We start from the raw sequence: 24,060 nt of genomic DNA on the forward strand, positions 1-24,060 counted from the left end.
CCAGAGCCGAGGTCCTTCCGCATGTTCCCTCACCCTCTCCCCTCTCAGCAGGATGCCATGCAGGAGGCATCCCCACCCTGCAGATGTATTTCTGATCATAAAAGCCTCCAAACCCACGGCAGCTCCAAAACCAGAGGCATGTAACACCCTATTTTTTATACCATGCTGTCGACTCTCTTCAACACCCTCCAATTCTAGGGGCAAAACCTGCCTTATGATGAACAGACCAGTCACTGCTGGTTCAGACACGTCAGTCAGAAACAGCTCTCTCCTCCGACTCACAGCACAGCTGGAACAAGAAGAGACCAGACTGCTTCTCTGTCTTCCTTTCCCTTCATCATAAGCCTGCCTTTTGGTCCCTCCAACCCCATCCTAATATCCTCAATCCCTTCCTCCCCACCAGCTTTTTTTTTTCCCAGCAGCCTGTCGACATGCCTCTTGAACTTATTTATAGTCTTATTTATAGCGCGGCTTCAGCCACCTCACTTTTTAACCTATTCCATATGTTTATTCCCCTTTGTGTGAAACAGGGTTGTGCGGGTTCTCCTTTATCCCTGGGGCCTTATATTTTCAGACGGTGGCCCCAGCTGCCCTGTCCCTCACATGAGACCTGCTTTTTGCTCCAGTGAACAAAAGAGCAGCTCAGAAATGGTCCAGGGTGATGACAGAGATGCACCAGCTCTGTGCCAGCCCTAACAAAGATGGATGCCCAGCAGAAAGCTGGTACAAGCCACATAGTAGGTTTTGCTCCTAAGAGCATCCCAATGGGATGAAAGTGGACCAGGTTCACCTGTATCCAGGGGGATACAAAGGCTGCAAAGCAGATCTCACTGGGGATTTATCCTCGGCTTTTCCTTCTCTGAGTCCAGAGCACTGTTTGCAAACTCCGTTCTTAACTTTTCCCATCCTCTGTCAGCTCATCCCTGGGGCTGCTGTGATCCAACTTCCTAACCCACTTTGGAGCCACCGCTATTTCTGGTGTCCCACAGCTGACCAGTGCCCCCAGCACACTCTCTCCCACCCTAAACCTCAGGGACCAGCTTCCCCAAAACAGCCAACTTTGAGTGGCATTTCCTACAGCTGCAAGTGCCCGAACCTCCAGGTCCATTCAAGGTGAAAGATGAGCAACCTCCAGGCACCACCACCCAAATGACCGGCAGCAATTAATAGAACAAGTCGGGCCACTGTTTTAAGGAAGAAATTTTTTACCCTGAAGGTGGTGAGACACTGGCACAGGTTGCCCAGAGAGGCTGCAGAAGCTTCATACCTGGAAACATTCCAGGTCAGGTTGGACGGGGCTCTGAGCAACCTGATCTAGCTGAAGATGTCCCTGCTCATTGCAGGGGGGTGGGACTAGATGACCTTTAAAGGTCCCTTCCAACTCAAACCATTCTGTGATTCTGTGATTTGTCCAGCTCCCCCTTTCACTTGTCAACAGAGACGGTTGCTAAACCTCTCACGTTTCTTATTCATGGTTGGGGGTCGGTGGCTGTGCAGCAGGGTTAATTTGCACACAGGGCCCTATTAAAAGGCCACCGTGGAGGCACATATGCCCTTCCCACCTTGTCTGCAAGCCCAGCTGCAGCCAGGCAGAGCTCTGCTCTGCACAGTGGCTCCCAATGTGCCATAAATGTGTGAAACAAGGGCTTTCCTGGGGGACCGTCAGTGACTGCAGCCAGTGGCGCAAGCCCAAGGTGTGACATCAGGGACACAACAGGTCCATGTTCGGTATCAGGGCAGCTTTAGAGGCAAGCTAATACAGCGTTGGATCTCTCCTTATTGACTTCTGCTCTTTATGCTCAGTTCTCTCCTCTCCTGGGCTACCAGAAATAACATCCTGGAAAACCCCAACCAGAGCCTGCCAGCACTCGCTTTCCTTCTTAGCAGTTTTTTCCAGCCCTTCGCAGAGGGCACTTTGCTTTTCCTCCTCCTGACTTGCAAGAAATATGTTGGTGGGACTTTTCCTAGCACCTCCTTGGCGTTTGCATTCCTTGTGCCCTAAAGCCACCCTGTTGTAAACCCCAACATCTCGCAGACGGCCTCTCCTCCCCTAACTGCTCCAGCAGCTGCTCTCTCTTTTTTTATCATGCCAGCTTTTGTTCCCTTCAATGCACAACTGTGAAACACCCCGTGCATTTCCAGCCTCATAGAATCCCTTCCCCATCAATTGCAGAGGCCTTCAGAGCAGGCAGTGAGCAATCCCCTGTTTCTCTTCTCTCATTTTCCAGAGAAAAAGGTTTTCGATGGTGACCTCCATAATCCTGGTGTTTCTTACACAAAATGAACCAACAAACAACTCCCCCCTCCCAAAAATAAATGATAAAAGTCTTTTTTGCCTACCAGAAAGCATCAAAACAGGCACATATTCCCTCTGCTTTCTTCTTTGCCCCTTTTTCAGGCCAGCTTTAGACAGGAAAAAAACCTCAGGCTGACAGTGATATCTCCAAGGCAATTCAGAGTCTCCCCTGGGAAGCAGCAGGAGTCTCATTATTTTATATTCTCCCAGACAGAATACTAAATTTGGGAAAAAGCCTGCCCGGGCCTTAGTAATAAGAAAGGAAACTTCCCAAATTGCTCTCTGGAGCCCTCGGATTCCTGTTTCATTACCTCGGCACGAGCAGTCTCAGGCGTCTTTTTTAATCCCTGTTGATCAACGGGGCAAGGCTCGGCACGTCTCTGGCCAAAAGGCTCTTTCAATATTATGAGCAAGCCTTAATATGAGCACGGGGAAGGGAAAATACGCACTCTGCAAATTCACTTCACCTTTTCTGTTGTAAAACATGCTGGATTTTAATGATTTCTATTTACTAGGAACTTCAGATTAGCTTGAAAGCATTTAGCAGTAATTTATTTTCTATTTTTTTTTCCACTGTGAAACAACAAAAAAAACCCAACACCGCTGCAGGCTTTAAGTCAGAAAGCAGACAAGGTTGCAAGGTCTCATTTTTCTGGAAAACCGCTGTGCCGGCAAGGCTAGAAAGAGATCGTTCAGATACAAAGAGGAGGGGGAGAAAAAAATCAGATCCAAATATATCTGCAGATAAATATTTTACACTCCTTCTGAATAGCTGGGTGGGATCAGCCAAGCACCCGAGAGCCCTGCGCTATGCGAGGCTGCCACCTCCTGGGGTGGGCAGCCCCGATGCCAGGGCATCCACAGAGATCAGGCTGGATTTGGTATTTTAACCCCAGAAATTATCACCTCACGGGGCAGGCAAGCGGGTGCATCTCCAGCTTTTATGGAGAGTGGAGAGGTTTTCCTAAGAAGTGAGTCCGGAGTTTAAAACCGCGGTGGGGAGCGGAGAGGGTGGATGTGCCCGTTAGCCCTTGAAGTGATGCGGGCAATGGGGCACGTTGTATTTCATCAGGAAAGCGACATGTTTCCCCATTCATTACAGCTGCTGCTCTCTTATTGCGATGGCATTTCCCCCTGTTACGGCTTCTCCAGTCCATTTTCAGTGACGTCTCCTTTGTGTCTTCCACCAGAGCCTCTTGATGGCACCACAGAGGTGGACATCAAAGGTACAGCATGTTTTGCTGGGTGAGCAATGAACTACGGGTGGGAAGAGATGAGAGGTGATGCCTCTTTACCTGCCGTGGCCATGTAGCTCGTCGTGTCCTCTGGGCACCTTGACTCCTTCTACATGGGTCAGAACATCTCTGTGCTGGAAGAGGAGGCTGGCTGCAGGCACCACTCACAGGGACGAGACCAGTCTGGGGCCTCTTGCCATGGTCCTGTGCAATGGGCAAGCTTTGGGTCTGGGGATGGTGGTGTTACCTTTGACAGAGAGTAACCTGGGTGCTGATCTGGTTTAGGAGCATAAAGGCATTGGCTTAGTGCAGGAGCAGAGCTCCCTTGCTCTGCACATGGACAAATATTAAAGGGTGAAGATTTTCCCTTGACCTTGGAAGTGGAGGATACCCAAGTTCAAGACCAGAAGAGGACCATTTGGCCAACTAGGCCCCCCTCCCATATGTCACAGGCACATTGCCTTCCCGCACATTTCTTATATTAAGTCAAATGACTTTAATTAGAGCAAAACATTTATTCCTACTGTGCGCTACAGATGGAGGGCAGGGTAGGTGAAGGTGCTGAAAGCCTATGTTAGGAGGTCAAAAGCAACCAGTTCCCTTGCTGCAAAGGGCAGAAAAGCTCATAGGCCCCAAATGTCCTAATAAAGTGGGGAAATGCCTGAGTTGCTCATTTACAGGCTGTTGGCTGCTGCCAGACTCTCGCACAGGCACAACCTGAATGGGATTCTGCAAGGAGTCAACCTGGCAGTGGTAGCATGAAATGCCCCACATCCTGCAAATACCTTTCTGTCTCCTTCCAAGGAATTTTCCTTACCAGGAGCAGACGCCCATAATCACTCTGAGACTGCTAGCAGCTCTCTGGGTTTCAGAGAGAAGAATTAAAAACAAATCAGAGGTAATGAGCTCTTAAATTGCTTCTGAATCCACTGTGTGGCTGAGAGTTTTGGTGGATTTGGATAATCAAATCAAGCAGGGCTCGGGGCATCCAGAAAGGTGATAGGGAGTTTCAGAATATTTTCAAGTGATGCAACTGCCCTTTCTCATTGAAAACAGGAGTAAGAAACTTGCTCAAAGTCAAAGACAAGAACCAGACTCAGCCTGAAGAAATGCTGTTTCCCTCCATATGAACTGTGCCAGCAGAGCATTAGTTGACTTCTGTTATTAGTTACTTCTTCTATTCTTGTAGAAGAGTTATATATAGTTATCCTTCTATTATTAGTTACTCCAGACCTAAACGGTTGCAGAGGAACTCCAGAAAGAGAAACAAGGCGATGGGAACCAAGGGGCTTTTCAGTTCTCTCCATCCTTTTCTGCATAGCAGTCCTACATCGGTTGTCAAGGCTTACAAGAATGAGTTATAGGACTTGGGACAGATTTTCAGAGGGGGGAAATGTGCTACACACTCTCATACCATGGATGGGGCTCCCAGGGATGGGGCTGCTTGGCCATTCAGATACACGTCAGCATGGACACCCTGCACCAAAACCATACAAGTTCAGTTCTGAATGTCAAGGGACGAGGTGGTGGGGCACGTCTTGCTGTTAGCAGATGACTAAAGCTTATCTGTATAAATTCACTTACTAATCAAAATCAACAGTTTATGTGTTTTGGAAGGTGAAAACAGCAGAAACCTGTATTTAGAAGCAGGACAGGATGAACCCTAAGCCACTTAGCACAAACTTGTTTGAAATGCACTACTAATCCCCTCCTATCCTGTCTTCATTAGCATCGTGTACACTGTACCTGTGCAACTGATAACACAGCGGTGTTTGGGAAGCAGATTTCAGACAGCTCCCCTTCCCCACCAAGGGATCCCATCCAACAACATTTTAAAGCTGGTTTTGTATCTCATTGGAAGTTTTTTTGCCCTAAACTTTTAGTGAAATAAAGCAAGACATCCCCTGGGAAACACGGTCTTTGCCAATGTCTCCAGCGGTCACCTCTGCACAGTGGCTGGAACATCCCACTGTGGGCTGAGCTCTGTCCTCGTGCACAGCAGTCACCCTCATCAGCTTTCCCAGGTCACCCTGATGGCAACTCTGGATGGACATTTCCATGAGTGGATTTACCCTCCTGAAAAAGGTCTCACGAGCAGAGGAGCCAGGACAAGACTGGGAGCAGGGAGGGGATGCCTCATGTCTTCAGGCTTCCTAGAGAGGTGCCTCAAGCCTGTCGGTATTTAAGAGGCTTTTGGACAATGCCCTTAATAACATGCTTTAACTTTTGGTCAGCCCTGAAGTGGTCAGGCAGTTGGGATCATTGTAGGTCCCTTTCAATTGAAATAGTCTCTTCTTCTCTTCTCTTCTCTTCTCTTCTCTTCTCTTCTCTTCTCTTCTCTTCTCTTCTCTTCTCTTCTCTTCTCCTCTCCTCTCCTCTCCTCTCCTCTCCTCTCTTCTCTTCTCTTCTCTTCTCTTCTCTCCTATCCTATGCTATCCTATCCTAATATCACCCTGCAACACTCAAGGGTGTTTGGAGATACAGCTCCAAGGTTGTGCCCATAAATGCCTTTTGAAACCCAAGGCCACCTTGAACTTAAACTTGCTGCACACCCATTCAGCTCAGACATATGTTTGTGTGCAGGATCAGACCTGTGGGTGAACCCTGGGGCAAGTAAAGGGGAACAGTGGACCCACACTGCTCTTTGGCTTGCTGGTCCTATTTGCCCAGATGGGGTGGGAACAGACATGCCTCTAACAGTTTCTCCCATGAAAGGAGGGCTGCAGCACCCCTTTACATTCCTACCAGTCTCCTTCTTTCATTAATAAAAATGACCACAATTTTCAGGCTTTCTTTTCATGGAGAATTGGTAACAGCCATAAAATCATGTTTCTTCCTTTACATGGGAAACAACTTGGGAAAACCCCACCTGACTCAAATTCCTCCAACCTGCCTTGTCAAGCATTCAGAACTGATTTAAAATATCTTGTTACAACAAAGAAGAGCAACGTGATTTGGTCATCCGATTACTTGTCTCCCGGGGGCTCCTTGAAGCCCTGTTGGGCCAAACGCTGCACCAGACCTTGCTCCAGGCAGGTGTGACTCAATTCCTGCTGCAGCCTGCTAGGCTTGGGTTGCCACCCCAAGGAAAATGTGTGTAAGGCTGCCCTAGCAATGCCAGAGCAAAGAAAAGCAGATTACCTCCAGGACTTAATCTTCCTACTTCCTATTTTCCTCTTTTAAAATTAATCTTCCCACTCACTGGAAACAGGGCACCAGGGCTTTGTGCTCCCTTCAGTCTGGGCAAGGACTTTGTGCATCCAGTCCTCTGGCAGAAGTATGGCACTTTCCCTGTGTGGGCCAGGATTAACATAAAGCGGTTAACTTAACTAGCAACATATGTCTGCATCTTTTTTTCCCACTGCCGTTTAATCTCTCTTATCCACTGACCATGCAAGTCTCCCGTAATCACTGCAGAGTAATTATGTGATTATTCCAGCCCTCTAAATTACAGCTGCAGCTTGGACCCTAGCAATTGCAGGTGACACAGCAAGGCTGACTTTCTCAACTGTTAGTTAATTACAATTAGACAGAAGCAAAAAAAAAAAACACCACCACACAATAATAATAATAAAACAATCTTCCAGAAAATGCAACTTCTGTTTAGAATTTTCACCCCAATCTTTCTCATCACAAGGAAGATTAGAGTGGGAGCCATTAATAAGATGGCAATTTATGTTAATTTATCAGCACCTAACCCCCAGAGCCTTATTAAAACTAGCTAAAAGGAAATTTATGATAAGCAAAGGCAATCATGTTGTTGCTGTTATTACAGTGGCCTTTCAAATCCTGTTGTGCTGGGTATTACTGTCTAACTGGCTTGGGCAAGGAGGAGGATGGGGCATGCAGCAGGAGGTTTCACAGAAGATTGAGGGCAACATCAGATCCAGGTCCTCATCAGACCCTCTCCTGCAACTCCTGCACATCCAGCAAACCACAAGACTTAAAACCCAAAGAAATCAGTAGAAATTAGGGTTTTACAAGGGAGGGGATGGACTGTAACACGACTGACTTGCAGTCCCTCTCCTTGCCTTTATGACCCTTTGCTGAGCATATCTTTCCTCCAGCGTCAAGGTCTTTCCAATGCCATTGAGTTGGGGCTGAGATCTCCCCTTAGGGTAGGGAGGGGAACAAAGATCTCAAGACCACAGGAGGTACAGAGGTAGGAGAACATCCCCCAAAAGTCACAGGCCTTTTTTTTTTTTTTTTTGCCTTTTTTCATAGCATTTGGAATTTCTGATGAGAATTGCCAAGGTGTAAATGGCTTCACAACTGGTGAAAAAATGGTAAAGATTTAAACATCTGCAGGGGTTTTTTTTGATTGTTTCACTGATTGTGGCTTGAGTGAGAAATGTACACGAACATTCTTTCTGAATCTGTCGAGTTTCAGCCAACTCTATGGCAGGCCAAAGTGCCCCGAGCTTCCTTTCCCCTGCGTGATGACATCCCCAGCATGGGGAAGAAGAGTAGGGAAGACAGCTGGAAAGGGCATGAATGAAAATGAAAGGGGAGGGAAGGTATCTTCCCCAAGGAACACGTTAGGAGGCTACAGGTGAGCTTCATCAGAAGTGGAGAGAATGCAATTTTAATCCCACAATGATCTAAAATCCACTGAAATCAGTGGAGAAACCCCTGAGGACCCCAGATGACATCTTGACTCTGATGCAGAACCACACACGCCTCTGCCTGGGTTGAGCTGGGCACACAACAAGTCAGATCCACCATGGATATAAATCCTCATCACCTCCACGATTTGATCTAGCATTTCTGTTTGGTCCCTGTTTTCTTCCTTTCCATTCAAGCTCATCGCCCTGTGCCGCAGTATTACTGAACGAAGGTCCTCCATCACGCTTAAATTTATCTACTGGGCACATCGTGCTGTCCAGTCGCTCCTGGGTTCTTTAAGGGCTCACAAAGGGACAATGAAGTGGAAGCGTAGCCCAATCTGTAACTGTAACTGATGGCATCAGGAAATTCAGAGCCACGTTTGGGACTGAAATACTGTAAGAGGCCATTTTAAGAAAGAAATGGTGTTGGGTCAAATGCTTTATGGCGGTAACAATCAGAGCCCTGCAGACTAGCAAACATGTCTCTATGGACAAATACCCATGGGTCGCTTAGATTTTCCCCACAAGTGTCTCGAAGAGACAATGTTATGGTTTTGCAACATGACATCACAGGCCGATAAAAATAAAAGGAAAGAGAAAAAAAAAAATCTGGTGATGAACTGCAAAATAAACTGGCTTTCCCGCAACCCAATAAAGGGAGAAGAATAGCCTCCATTTCCAGAGGGAAGATGGAGAATGGCAAAGATGCACTTTACAACCCGTTCTGCTGGTAGAGACTAGGGGGTCTGCTGACATTAATTTTACGCATTCCCTTCTCTTCCCTCAAAAGAAAATCCAGCAAACCACTATGATTTAAGAAATGATAGACCAACAGACTTTCTCTGCAGGCAACCTTCATCAAACATTAGCCTCTTGGCTGCACTGCAGAGCAGTCAGTTTTCAGTCTGTTTTAGAAGATCCTTATTTTATCCCTTGTTGTTTATGATCAGAATAATTCATCTATTTTCACAAAAACCTTCTGCCAAGCTCCTTATTCAAGTGGAAGTAGCAGGAGTTTCCCAGTGATATTTGGGAAATACTCATTAAAGTTCAGAAGGACTTTGCTATTGGCATCATGTTTTAAAAAGAGATTAGAATTGATTTTGCTAAACCCCACTTCAAAAAAATAAGAAAGAAAATGCTTCAGCTATTCTTTCAGTCTGGCTTTGTTTGCTCCGTACTAATTTGCAAAGAGTTTATGTCTGAATTCATGTTAAGGACAAGCAACCATGGCAGTTAATATTTTTATGTATATACCACATTTGGGCTATAGAGTTCAAGGACCTGAGGAAATGGAGGAACATCAAAGTGATCCAACCAGCCAAAGACAACATGACTCCCTGGTGCAAATGGGAATGAAAGGCAAGTCTTCTGGTCTGCCAAGACTCATGTGAGCTATTGGCAGTGTCTCCACTGGAGCTTACAGCCAAAGGAGAGTGCTTTGTATTCATGAGATGACCAAGTGGTTCAGAAATGCTCCTGGCCTTATAGTAGGATGAGAAGGGAGCACAGAAACACCAAACACCTCTAATGCTTTATGTACACCAAGGAATTAAACACTCCTAGGACAGTCGCCAAGCCCTGCTTGTATTTACAGTCTGGGAGGATGCCACGTCCCTCTTACAGCCGTGACACAGTGGTGGGAGTATTCATCCAAGCTGTAGGTAACCCAGCTTCTGCTCTGCCTCAGTCCAAACCTGGGTGCCTCAATGGCTTTTCTAGACACCTGTTTTTTTTCTATGTTTTGTAGCTGAAGATAATCTTACTTGTCCTGACTTCACCTGGCAAAGAATGACGACATCAGTTGAAACACAGAAAGTCAGGAGCTGGCAGGAATCTAGAATCTCCTCAAGATGGATGACCTGGTTGTGGTCTCTGCTGTAAAGATGATGATAGACAAAAGAGAAATGTTTGTCGAAGCAGAGCCCAGACTCTGGGCCCCTTCTACCCCCAGGAGATCCCTCAGTGCAGGGCTACAGACTGATCCACAGTTTTGCTCAGGCCAGATGACACGATGCCCCCACATGTCATGGGACAACATCAGTGAGAGGTACTGAGACCACTAACCCTGGGACAATGGACGATGACAGCCATGAATCAATGCAAAACCCTCTGGAAGAGGAACCAAATGTGAGTCTCTTTCTGGAGGGATGTCCCAACCATTGCACAGTGGAGGTAGGAATCTTCCACTCCTCCAGCTCTGCTCAGTGGGGAGGAAAACAGTGAAACCCAGATAGACAAGACATCATCACTCAACCTCAGCTCACACTCACTACCCCTAATACTGGGGAGCATTAGGCCAGGGACAGATCTGGGGTGTTAGGGGATGTTAAGTAGCAAAAAATAAGTTTGTGAAGAACGTGGCCATTTGCAAAAAGAGAAGCAACCAAGCAGGATGGGAGGAGGATCTCCAGTTTGCATCCAGTTGCCTGCAGGGCAGTTATGCCCTTCGGTGAACATAGCCTGTGGTATTTTAAGCATCTCCAGAAAATGATGCCTTCACCTAAGTGACTTGTTTAATCAGGCCCAAATGCTGCCAGCCCCTGTCCTAAGGGCAGGGCTAAGGGTGCTGCTAGGGGCTCCATTATCCTTTCCTGCTCAGATCACGCTGTTCTGTTTAAAAGATTAATGAGACATATATTCTCAATCAAGAAGCTATTTCAGAACCTCTAACTTCCAATCAGTTGTACCGTTCAGTTAGTAGCACCATCTGCCCTTATTTTGGTTGGGAGTTTTAGGAAAATGATTTATGGGTATTTGTTTCCCAGAGCAGCATTTGCACATTGATGGACTGAATATTGATGGCGCTAAAGCCAGATAATCAATGCACATCTATTGGCACATGGAGTGTGCTAAACGGCCCGACAGTAATTCAGGGTGGGAAGGTACATAGATGAGGATACCTGAGCTCTTTTCTTGAGTGACATGTGTGTCTTTGCAGTTGAATAGCACGTGGACTTTGCCAAAAGGTGAATAACAAGGAGGTGAACAACATACCTACCACCTACACCTGTAGATAAGTGAAGATCCACAGATGGTGGATCTCAGACAGGCTGAGCTCACCCAGCTGAGCTGAAGGGGGCTTCTCCCACTGAACAAGATTTACTCTATTTTAAGAATTCATCGTTTGTGTTTAGTGGGTATGATCTTGTCCATACTGGTGCTTATTCCTCTATGTTGTGTCTGGCTCCAGCACAAATCCTTGGGAAATCTTCCTGTCCGCATGCAGCTCAGCATCAAGCCATGGCAGCAAGATATGCAAGGGCACTCCACCAGAGCAGCATATTTCTGTCCTCTGATTGTAAAGGTAAGCTAAAACAGCCAGTAACACTTCTACTCTAGACATCGAAAGTTGGGTTACATGACTTGCAGCCAGAAGACAGGAAGCCAGAGACCACATCCTGCTCTATCATCATCCTGAGACGCTCAAAACAAAGGTTTTGGGCCAAGATTTTGATGGGGGAAGAACTGAGGCACTGACTAAGGGTCCCATCACAAAGGCAGCCTGATGCCAAATTTGCAGTAGAAAAGTCAAGTTATAGTTAAAACATTTACCTGACTCCAGAAGCCTTCTGGTTGCGTTTTGGGCCTCTCTGGCCAGTAGCACCTTGTTTCTTGTTCTGGAAATAGTCAATATCCTCATAATACAACTCCCAGTTTTTCAGTGGCAAATTAGCTCACATTGCAATTTGTATTACAGCACTTAGAAAAAAAACACATTCAGCTCCACTTTAACTGTTTTAACAGCACTCAGTAAGTCTCTCAGGAGCTCCCAGAAGCACAGTGTGTGCTGGCTGCTCTTCTAAGAGGCCCATCCATCTCTGTCCCTCTGCTCATTCCTTTAAAGCTCTGCAACATTTTCATTTTTTTCTTTACTTTTAGGGCTATTTCTACAGGTTTCATAACCCTATTTCTCTTACTCAGAATAGATTGCAAGTGCACTCTGATTTATCCACAAATCTTTCTCAGGAGTTTGTATCTGCCTAATCCTCTGCAACCATCTGAGTGTCTGCAGTACCAACGCGTACACCAACCGCAGGGTCTTGAACCTCTGGTTCCTTCTCACATGATTTTGGGGTCCACAGCGCAGACATCCACCTTTGCAGATGTCCTCCACCAGGTTTTCTGCATGGTTTTGGACAGAGAGGAACTCGAATCCATGAGCAACTACTAATTGTTTGAAGTCTTGTCCACTGAACCACTTGTAATTATTGCTTGTAATTATTGCTGGGATCCTACGGCTGGCAAATATCAGACTAACATGAGTGACGATGGTTTTGGTGTTATATTTTCCACTAAAGCAATCCTAGGACAGAGTGAATAAGCCAAAATTAAGAAATAGTCACTGTTGTATCATGCACATGTGGACCATGGGTTCAACAAGTCCTGATTTATCAGCACAAGTTCTTGTCTGCACTGCAGTTTTCAGCAGATTTCATGATTTTCTCTACATCCACTTTGCATTTTTTTGGGCCTGAATAGTTCATTTTAGGCTCTTCTTTAGGCTTTTTTAGGTACTTCCCCTTAGCCTTCCCATGTTTTTCTGAAGCATTTCAAAGAATACAGCACCTCTGAAACCAACGTGTTTGTCTTCAGACAGATTGCCATGAATTGCCACAACGCTCCAGTTGGAACTGGAAGTATTGGTTAGGTGTGTGATTCCCTGGCCAGTGCACAATCACAACCCTGATGGCTTCCAGCAATGTCTCACCCTCTGCTGCAGCTTCTGTAAATTTATTCCATGTTGGTTTTGAAACTGAATAATTCTTTTTGATCAAACGTGCATGTATTACACTATTCCCCGTATCAGTTTCAAGTACAGCCTCATCAAATACTCTCGGGAGTATATCTACTATCAATAGTTGTTTTCTTGCTTTATTCTCTACTTCAAATTCTACAACTGGCATCAGAACTGCAACATCTGTGTTATGTGAGAGATAACAGTCAGTCCCTTTGGTGCTGTGTATATAAGGTATCCAGAGTCAGGTTTTTGCTACAACCCTTGAATTAATACATAAAATTTCTCATCTGAAGCCCCAGTACCAGATATGCTCACACAGTGACATATCAGTCCAGTAAGTCCAAATAAATAAGAATTTTTCACCAAATTCCAATGTTCGCATAAGAAATGCTTTATCAGGGCAGACTGAAGGTCTGGCTGGACTGTACCCTTTTTAACTCCAAAATTTTTGCACCAGCAGTGTTTTGCAGCAGCACTTCAGCACTTCACCTCCTTGCCAGGTGAAGAAAAAATCCTTGTAGGTGTTGGGAACCTGGGTCCTTGCAATTTCATTTTAAATGGTGAAATATTCACATTATTCCAATGTAACAATTCTTGCACTGGAAACCACAATTAGCTATTTCCTACTTAGCTTCTCCTTGACACTTGTGAATTTATAGACTCCTGTCTCCTTCTCAGTTGTTCATACAGAAACCATGCCATAACTTTCACTATCCTCGCTGCTTTTTCTCGCTGCCTTTTCAACTTCTATTAAATCGGTTTTGAGACGAGAGAAGCAGAAACGCACACAGTATTTCAGAGAATTTTGCACAACACTACGATGATGTGTTCTGGTTTGATCTGTATTGTTTTCCTAACAGTTCCTAAGATTCAATTTGCCTTGTTTTTTGACAACTCTTGTGCATTGAGGTGGTGCTTTCTCCAGAAATTTTTACTACCGTTTTTCAGCCCTGAGAGGTGACAGTCAGCTCAGAGCCTATCACTGTATATGTACAATTAGGACATGGTTTTTCTGAGTGCATCACTTTACAATCTCACATTTTTGCAACAATGTTATACCATGCCAGCCAGAGAGACCTGCTCGAGACACACATGAGACACAGTATAAAAGGAGCTGCAAAAAATTCTTCACTCCACAGCCAATGAGATATGCAATGAGATATTGCAATATGAAAACCCTTTCCTGGTAACACCAATGTTCAGCTGGATCTGCCACCACTGGGATCACAGAATCACAGAATCACAGAATGGCTGGGGCTGGAAGGGACCTCTGGAGACCACCTAGTCCAACCACCTGCCAAAGCAGGTTCACCCAGAGCACGTTGCACAGGGTTGCGTCCAGGCGGGTTTTGAATATCTCCAGAGAAGGAGACTCCCCGCCCTCCCTGGGCAGCCTGTGCCAGTGCTCTGGCACCCTGAAAGTAAAGAAGTTTTTCCTCATACTGAGATGGAACTTCCCATGTTTCAGTTTGTGCCTGTTGCCCCTTGTCCTGAATCCAGGATCCAGAGGGAGAGTCTGGTACTCCTCAGCAGTCCCATGTTTTTACTTTGAGAAATCCTGTAGTGTGAGATTACACTTTACTAAGGTAAAGTCTTAGTAGCTGCAGAGGGAGATCTACCCATGAATGTCACACAACATCTCCTGTTGTTTGTGTCTTCTGCAACAAGCGTCTGTAGAAATGGGGACAAAACCCTTTATACCCTCCCACCTTCCCTGTTTGCTGCTTTTGCAGCTCACTGATGTTAGTACTTTAGTCCTTTCTCTAATGTCCCTTTTTCTCTTTGCTATAACCTATGCTTAATTCCTGATTCTTTCCATCACCTTGTGGCAAATCGCTGTTTAGTTTTTTAGCTCATGATTGCAGCAGGAAATTTGAGCAAAAATTTAAATTCCAAGTATCCATTCATTTATTTTTTAAACATTCCCTTGAAGTTTCAAATAAATAAATCTGCAGTGATACTTACCTATTGAAACCCATCTTTATTAATTTCTTTTATAATAAACAATATATCCTTTATCATTACATATAAAATAAAAAATGTTGATGGAGCTATTCAATTCTTTACTTCCCAATAATGACAAGTATACCCCACACATACAATAGTGATGCATACTAAAGTGCTTGTATACATTTTATCTCTATAAACTCTGATAAAATAGGTAGGGAAATTACAAACTTGAAAATAAAAAGCATCAATATTGTTGGCTTGCAAAAAAAAGAAAGGTTACATCCTCTCACATTGTCATGCAAATGAAGAAGAAAGGAGGAGGAAAGCTTGGGAGAAATGGCATTGTTATATATTTGCAGTATAATTCAGTATAACAAAGCACTGTGAAGTACCAGTAGCAAAGTCTAAAATCTGTGGAGATCATTACTATTAATATTATACATTTTGATATACACTGACATAACTGGGAATATTTATTAGTAAAAGGTAAAAGTGCAGTAGCAGTAATATCATAATAGTTACTCTAAAAATTTCCAGGTTTTATTCTGAAGGTTATATTTCACATAAAGTGTTTTTTTCTGCATTTCCCCAAACTTTCAAGTTTTCTACGTTAGACTCCAGAAGGAAAAAAAAAAGGCAGGCAGAGGAGCAACTGCAGAAGTCAGGCTTTTTCCAGGTTTTTCCATCTCAACTAGCAATACAGGGCAGCGCTGGGACATCAGTCCAGGCTCCTTGACTTGTTCAGTCCTAGCTTTCCAAGGACAATCTGACTTATAAAAGTCTTTCTGCTTTTATGCCTAGAATGCCCATTCGTCTTTGCCCATCCCGAGTTCGCCCTGGTTTTAGCCATAGATGGACTAGCTGTCCTGTGGTACACCCATAGGGCGTATCTATTTAGGTAACGTCAGCCACAAGGAATATCATTTCAGTCACGTAATTTTAACCATCAAAAAATCAGACAGGGTGGTCATAATAATGTTCAGTTTTGGGCCCCTCACTACAAGAAAGACATTGAGGTGCTGGAGAGAGTCCAGAGAAGGGCAATGAAGGTGGTGATGGGTCTGGAGCACAAGTGTGATGAGGAGCAGCTGAGGGACCTGGGGGTGTTTAGCCTGGAGAAAAGGAGGCTGAGAGGAGACCTTCTCACTCTCTACAACTACCTGAAAGGAGGGTGTAGTGGGGTGGCGGTCGGTCTCTTCTCCCAGGTAACAAGCGATAGGACGAGAAGAAACGGCCTCAAGTTGTGCCAGGGGAGGTTTAGATTGGATATCAGGAAAAATGTCTTCACCCAAAGGGTTGTCAGGCTGCCCAGGGCAGTGGTGGAGCCACCATCCCTGGAGGTATTTAAAAGCCGTTTAGATGTGGTGCTTAGGGACATGGTTTAGTGGTGGACTTGGCAGTGCTGGGTTAGCAATTGGACTTGATGATCGTAAAGGTCCTTTCCAAACAAAACGATTCTGTGATTCTATGAATTAGTTACTTGGGCATCATCTTCCACAGCGAGCAGAGAAGGATTATTTAGAGGAGGGATTGGTCCAGTCTTAAATATCCATAGAGCTCTCTTCAGCCAGACTAGATCATGAGTGTCCTGGTGCACCAGTTAAAGGCATCTCATGTAGCTTCCACCAGCACAGCATAGAGATATCCTTTGAGCTCAGAAGCAAATCCAGAAGAGACAAACTGTGCAGCATTTCAAGACGAGCTAAGCAATGCTGTGCAATAACATCATCTGCAGTCTGACACTGGTTTCACACTGCCCAGTGGTGGTCTGCTGAGGGCTGAAGCACACACTGCGGACAGGTCTGTGGTTGCCTTCACACAGACTGCCCAGCATCTAGTAGACAGAAAAGACTTGCTGACCCAAAATGGTGACCAGCACACAGAATCACAGAATCACAGAATGATAGGGATTGGAGCAAATGAGGCACTCCTAATGTGCAAAAAAATGCTCATATCTCCATGCAGATTTCTGAATGCAACAAAAAGATATTTACAGCAGTTTTACAGAGCAGTTAATTTAACATATTGAGCCAACTGCCCAAGGTTTCATGGCACAGTCAGCGAATTCAAACTTATTTGAAGTAATTCCTCAGAATAATTTACCAAGTCAACTGATTTGTGACGGTATAGCCTTTAGACTTCCATTATTTTTTATTAACACATCTTAAATTAAATATATAATTAATTACAGATAAAACCGTGGCTCTTTGTAACTGGTTTATTGCAAATCAAATTAAAATGTCATACATCCTTAAAATGTTTTAAAAAAGGACTTGAAAAGCTTTTCATTATCTTTATGCTTTCTTAAAACTCATTAAAGAAGTATTCCCCCCGCTCTCCAAGATGTAACATCATTACTTGATGTTCTCCTACCAAGATTATGTGTCTTTCAGGAAAACATGCTTGAGTCATCACCAGGTTTTGGGCTCAAAAGAGGAGTAACACGGTGGAATTCACCAGCTTTTCATGCATCCAGTCACATCTAATGGTCCTTTTGGCCTTAAAATCTACAAATGTAAAATTACCCCTTCTCTTTCCCCTCCCTTCTCCAAATCAGTAGTTAAAAGATGGCAATCCACATGAGCTAAATCTTGTACTTTAATTACTAGTCTTATGTTTACACAGGAACCAAGTAGTTCAAAGTTGAACATGCAGTAATTAAAGTATTTCCAGATGTGTTCAGTGATCCTACTCTGTTTTTACAGCCTCCAGTTGTCATATATTTTCTTTTGGCAGCTGCATTAGACACGAAAGTTAACAATTTTCTTTTAAATTGTGTTTTTTGAACAAGAAATATTCCCGGATGTCAGGGCTGATGTGACCAGTACCTTGATAATGAAAGCTCTGATCCAGCAAAGCACTTCAAGATGATACTAACTTTCAATATTTCAATCACTCCTTATTGACTGAAGCCTCTAAAAACCCAACAAACAGAGCAGAGAATTCCACAAATAATGTGAACCACATTGTGGAATTAAAAATGGGGGAAAAAAACTTTTCCACTAAAATCTGGTAAAGAAAAAAATCTAAGTTTTGTTTCAAAAATGTGCTGGTTTCCCCTTTTTTCCCTAGCAGGCTATATAATACGATTATTTATCATGCTTGTGTTTCACATTGCTAAGTGAATACCGATACAGTGAATACTTCTGTTGAAACAGAAGTAATGGCATTATCAGCACACGAGTGAAATGTTCTTAGCACCAGGAAAAAAGTGCAAAGTGAAAATCTAATCTCCACCCTGGCAACACCTGAGTGCTCCTGCCTATCCCAGCAGGACAATTGCCAATTGAGCAAGTGGCAAAGATGACAGAAGAGGTTTCTCATGTAGAAACGCGCTGTAAGCAAGGGAGAACAGCTGTAAAATCGTTAGGATGAATAAATTTGTGCACAATGCAAAAAAAAAAAACCAACACCAAAACCCCTATAAACTCTAAAAAGCTTAGCGGCAGCTAACAACTCCACAGACCTTTTTCTTTTCCTGATTGGTTTTGATAGGCCCTAATTAAAGTCCTATCTGGCAACTTTCCATGAAATCAGAAGAGCTTAAAGAGTCATCTCTCATGTTTTCAGGCTTCTGAGCTGTTCCCCTCCACGCACCTACCTCCCACTCAGGAGATTAAATATAACGGTCCAGACAAGATGAAATGCAGTGCTCCTACAGTTTTGTTTGATTTATTAAAAGGAGAGAAGTAACCAAGTGGGAGGAAAATAGGTCAAATGTTCTAGATCCTTATGAAAAGCTAAAAGCATCACTCTTGAGTTTCAACATTTCTTTTGAATTGGTGCCGTGTGTTTTCAAGAGGACATTAAGGTACGGGAGGGGCTGGAGTTGAGGGAGGAAGCCTGGGTCACTTAAGGATGCTGACAGGTGGAGGGAAAAGCAAGAAGATGACTTTTCAACTGCCAAGTGAGCATCCCGCAGCCCAGAGGCACAGTAATGGTGCCACACTCTTGGCCAAGAGACGGGACAGCAAAGCGAGGCATTTCTAGCAGCAGCTATGCCCACATCTACGAGTCGAAGCTGCGGCCATCTCAGGCTCCTCCATGAAGTTGTGTAAAACACTCTCCCACGGGGAACATTTTCTCCTGGGCGTTAAAAGGGACTTAGGGAACCACTGAAGAAGAAAAAGCGATTTCCCTTCTCCTCTGCCTCTCTGGTTTCTCTGGGCCTCAGCCCCACCTCTCTGATTTGTCACCATGTCCCTTAATTCAATTTTTCTCCATAAAAATGTCCAGATGTCTCATAATCCTCTCTTTGCTCTTTGCTTCAGTGGCCTTATTGGTTTTATTACTCTACCTATTACCACATGCTGATCCTCTAAGCAGTATGCCCTCTTCCTTCCAGGTGTAGACCTTGCTGTTATCAGTCCTGGGACATCCTGCAGGCAATATTGTCCTCTAATTGACTACCGTTGGAAAATAGCTGGGGACCACGAACAGCCGCTGAGTGTGTACTTCGTGAGTATCATTAGCAGAGTGCCCCTGTTTGTTTGACTATATTCAAGTCAGCTTTCGTGCCTAGGAGAAAGAAGCACTGACATCTGGTGGTTAGACGCTGCAGTCAAACCAGAAAGAAAATTCAGATGGAAATATGGAGTGATTCTCCTAGGTGTTTCTTGAGAAATGACCTAGCTAGGAATACAACAGCTTCTCCAAAATTTGGAGTCTTTAAATTATGAGTTGGTGTGTGTTGGCAACTTCAGGAAGGTCACCAAAAGTAGACACAAAAATGAAACACTGCAAAAGTGATCATAAGTCCTTTCACAGCACCTTTGGTCTGGATTTGAGCTCATCTTGCCAGCTCTAGGTCCCTAGGGCAGGTGTTCAGGCACAGCCCTTTCATCTCAGTCTTTCCTCCAGACATAGCACTCTGCATTCAGCCTCCACACTGTCCCTGACTCCCACCCCACTGAGTCTATCTGCTACTAGTTTCATAGAATCATACAATCATAGAATGGTTTCGGTTGGAAGGGACCTTAAAGATCATCTACTTCCAACGCCTCTGCCACAGGCAGGGACACCTTCCACTAGACCAGATTGCTCCAAGCCCCATCCAACCTGGCCTTGAACACTGCCAGGAAGGGGGCAGCCACAGCTTCTCTGGGCAACCTGTGCCAGTGTCTCACTACCCTCACAGTAACAAATTTCTTCCTAGTATCTAATCTAAATCTACCCTCTTTCAGCTTAAAACCGTTCCCCCTCGTCCTACCATTCCATGCCCTTGTAAAAAGACCCTCTCCAGTTTTCCTGTAAGCCCCTTCAGGTACTGGAAGGCTGCTATGAGGTCTCTCCAGAGCCCTCTCTTCTCCAGGCTGAACAACCCCAACTTTCTCAGCCTGTCTTCATAGGAGAGGTGCTCCAGCCCTCTGATCATCTTCGTGGCCTCCTCTGGACTCGCTCCAACAGCTCCAAGTCCTTCTTATGTTGAGGGCCCCAGAGCTAGATGCAGTACTCTAGGTGGGGTCTCACGAGAGCAGAGTAGAGGGGCAGAATCCCCTCCCTTGACCTGCTGACCACGCTTCTTTTGATGCAGCCCGGGATACAATTGGCTTTCTGGGCTGAAAGCGCACATTGCTGGCTCATGGTGAGCTTCTCATCGACCATCACCCCAAAGTCCTTCTCCTCAGGGCTGCTCTCAATCCATTCTCCGTCCAGCCTGTATTTGTGCTTGGGATTGCCCCGACCCACATGCAGGACCTTGCACTTGGCCTTCTTGAGCTTCATGCGGTTCGCATGGGCCCAGCTCTCCAGCCTGTCAAGGTCCCTCTGGATGAATTCCCTTCCCTCCAGTGTGTCAACCACACCACACAGCTTGATATCGTCAGCAAACTTGCTGAGGGCGCACTCAATCCCACTGTCCATGTCGCCGACAAAGATGTTAAACAGGACCAGTCCCAATACCGACCCCTGAGGAACGCCACTTGTCACTGGTCTCCACTTGGACATAGAGCCCTTGACCATAACTCTTTGAGTGCGACCATCCAGCCAATTCTTTATGCATCGAGTGGTCCATCCATCAAGTCCATGTCTCTCCAATTTAGAGACAAGGATGTCGTGTGGGACAGTGACAAATGCTTTGCACAAGTCCAGGTAGGTGACATCAGTTGCTCTTCCTCTATCCACCAGTGCTGTAACCCTGTCATAGAAGGCCACCAAATTTGTCAGGCATGATTTGCCCTTAGTGAAGCCATGTTTCACTCTTTTGAAGACACAATGATCAGCAAGTGAAACAAAAAGAAATATTTGGTATGGGAATTTTTTTGACCATGTCATGCCACTTTTAGAAAGCACTAGAGATCTACAATCTTCACAAAATAACTGAAAGCTTTAGAGGATGCTGTCCCCCTGGGCTAGACCTTCTTGTCATTTCAGAGGTCAGCCACCTTCTGTGTCTTCAGATTAGCTTTCTTGCATGTGACAAAGGATAAACTTCTTTTCAGAGCCTTACATCCTCTCACACCTCATCACAGGTTCATTTTCTCTGTACGTCCCATCAGGAAGCACATCCCTTCCTCCCACGTAGAGTAGGGGAGCAAAACGTCCTCAAACTTATGATGGTTATCTCACATCCAACAGAATAAGAAAAATAACTTTAGGCTACATTAGCTCTTTCTAGGCAGAGCTTTTGCAAGAGCAAAATCCTGTGATGGGGAACAACACGGTACTGCCTGTCACGTTGTCAGGCAACAAAGCTGAACCTCCTTTGAAACATCACAGAATCACAGAATCACAGAATGTTAGGGATTGGAAGGGACCTCGAAAGATCATCTAGTCCAATCCCCCTGCCGGGGCAGGATTGCGTAGACCATATCACACAGGAACGCGTCCAGGCGGGTTTTGAATGTCTCCAGAGAAGGAGACTCCACAACCTCTCTGGGCAGCCTGTGCCAGTGTTCAGTCACCCTCACCGTAAAGAAGTTTTTCCTCATATTTAAGTGGAACCTCCTGTGTTCCAGCTTGCACCCATTGCCCCTTGTCCTGTCAGGGGATGTCACTGAGAAGAGCCTGTCTCCATCCTCATGACACTTGCCCTTTACATATTTATAAACATTAATGAGGTCCCCCCTCAGTCTCCTCTTCTCTAAGCTAAAGAGACCCAGCTCCCTCAGCCTCTCCTCATAAGGGAGATGTTCCACTCCCTTAATCATCTTCGTGGCTCTGCGCTGGACTCTCTCTAGCAGTTCCCTGTCCTTCTTGAACTGAGGGGCCCAGAACTGGACACAATACTCCAGATGCGGCCTCACCAGGGCAGAGTAGAGGGGGAGGAGAACCTCTCTTGACCTGCTAACCACACCCCTTCTAATACACCCCAGGATGCCATTGGCCTTCTTGGCCACAAGGGCACACTGCTGGCTCATGGTCATCCTGTTGTCCACTAGGACCCCCAGGTCCCTTTCCCCTATGCTGCTCTCCAACAGCTCTGTCCCCAACTTGTACTGGTACATGGGGTTGTTCTTGCCCAGATGCAGGACTCTACACTTGCCCTTGTTATATTTCATTAAATTTCTCCCCGCCCAACTCTCCAGCCTGTCCAGGTCTCTCTGAATGGCTGCGCAGCCTTCCGTTGTGTCAGCCACTCCTCCCAGTTTTGTGTCATCAGCGAACTTGCTGACAGTGCACTCTATTCCCTCATCCAAGTCATTAATGAATATATTGAATAGTACTGGTCCCAGTACCAACCCTTGAGGGACTCCGCTAGACACAGGCCTCCAACTGGACTCAGTCCCATTGACCACCACTCTCTGGCTTCACCATATGCAAACCTTTTTAATTCAAGAGACAGCTCTTTCACCAAGTATATTCCTATTGTCTGTTAAACTGGACTCTCAGCAGTGTGGGTGTACCTTTGCTATAAATTTGATTTTGGCCCATCCGTATACATTTCTACGAAGACATCCCAGTCAGTATTATGCTCATTCATGAGGCCATCACATAAAGACTATCTTAACTTTCTTGGGAACAATATGAGGTAAAACCTTTGTCCTTTTTAATTTGGTACATGAACATAAACCAAATGATCAATTAGGTGGGCTAAACCCATAGACTCATCCAGTTGAAAAGAGTAATAGTCCCTGATATCATTCACTGCCCAAGAAGAACATCTTCTGCCATAACGCTCAGCTGGTGCCAGGGCCATACATGGTTATATCCACAATTTGTCTGTGATGATCTCTCAGGGGTGCAGCAGACTCTTTCTTTGATCGGGGCACTGACTGGCTGACGTTACTCCGACCTTGCAGCGAACGCGGTGTAAGAAAAAAATCAACAGATAACACAAAATGGGTATTTTACTTTCAAGCTGAATTTATAAATGGGAATTACAATGCTGTGTGTAAGTCAACATAGAAAATGAGGTTCATAACTTGACACACACACATTCAGACTGGTCACATGAATATCTTTCTAAGAGATGTGCTACAAACTCGAGCAAAAATTATGAACTTGACACAGACGTTAATGGCTGATGTTCTTTGTGCTTTGTTATGCAGGAGGTGGGACTATATAATCATAGTGGTGTCTTTAAAATCTATAAATACAGAGCTCCCCTTGTGATTAAATCGTCATACACCTCCATGTGCAGAGGGAATTATTGTCTCCCCTTTATAGAGTGGAAAATTAGGCACAGCTTTACACCACTCATAATTATCTTTTCCACCTATGGGTTCATAATGGCTCACTGTGTGGAAAACCTCCACTGTGCGAGTTATTCATGAAAATGACCATGACTCATTTTTAACCTATCCCCATGACAAAATAGCCCAAAATGTGTGGTTGTAGACGTGCCCTTTCAGATGTCAGCGGGAAGGCTCCAGAAATGGTGGTGGAAAGACAGATGCGGTCCCAGGGGGCTGGAGAAAGCAAGAGGGTGGTTCTGCCTGTGGACCCTCCACCGTGCTCTGAACCATGTAGGAGATGGGCTCTCCCCTGAGCTGGGAGGATCACGGGAAGGGGAGGTAGCTCCTGGGCTACAAGCCTTGCAGGCCTTCAGCCCAAGGCATGCTGAGAGGAGCTGTTTGAACATAAGGAGCTGGCTCTCATCACCAGAGGGAATTTCAAAGGGATTTTGTGCTTCACACAGCCACTTCTAAAGAGGGGAATGCTAGCTATATAATTTGGATTTCATATGCCAGGCCTCTGCAGAGACTCTGGATTCTCATCAGAAATGCCTCATAGAAAGAAAGCCTGCAGGGAAGGGCTATTTTACTTGCTTTTGAATTTTAATAGCAGACT

The sequence above is a fragment of the Nyctibius grandis genome, chromosome 2 (genome assembly GCF_013368605.1).
Source record: "Nyctibius grandis isolate bNycGra1 chromosome 2, bNycGra1.pri, whole genome shotgun sequence".
Lineage (NCBI taxonomy): Eukaryota > Metazoa > Chordata > Aves > Nyctibiiformes > Nyctibiidae > Nyctibius > Nyctibius grandis.